We start from the raw sequence: 632 nt of genomic DNA, 5'->3' as shown, positions 1-632 counted from the left end.
GCGTCTCACAGACTTGCCACCCGCCTCAAGGTCGGCCTAGAATAATAATCTACTGTAGACAGAGTAATAAACACAAAACACACGCACGAACTAAGAAAACGCGGAAGAAACGCGGAGTAAGGAACGGGACGAGGAATGTTTGGAACGTGGAACGGAATGGAATATGAACCACGGAACAATGGTTTTGAGAGACATGGGATGGAAAGATGTATGGCCAGGCTGTGTGAAAGGGGGGAGGCATGCATACATTAAGAGAAAATCGGGGAAGCAAATCGTTGTTATTCATATTTATACATTATGCAGAACACAAACCAATAATACGGAATAACTCTACAAAAATAATGATGGATATTATTCCGGTCATAGTTCTCCAGCAAAGGGAGAAAAATGTCAAACATGGCCATGAAATTAGAGGAACTTTTGTGCATGATGTTTGTCAAAATATCACCAATGGATCTATACGTGTCGACGGAGCTCTGCACTGTTATCAATTTGTCATAATTAGTCCTGGTGATACCTTATAATATACAGACTACTTGTCTCGCGACCAATTCGAACAAACCAAAAAACAGCAAGGAAATTAAATCACTAGTTCTAGTTAGTGAGTCTCCAGACATTTTTTAATCTATTTC

Source organism: Penaeus monodon, chromosome 22, assembly GCF_015228065.2.
Source record: "Penaeus monodon isolate SGIC_2016 chromosome 22, NSTDA_Pmon_1, whole genome shotgun sequence".
Lineage (NCBI taxonomy): Eukaryota > Metazoa > Arthropoda > Malacostraca > Decapoda > Penaeidae > Penaeus > Penaeus monodon.
This window is presented reverse-complemented; position numbering follows the sequence as displayed.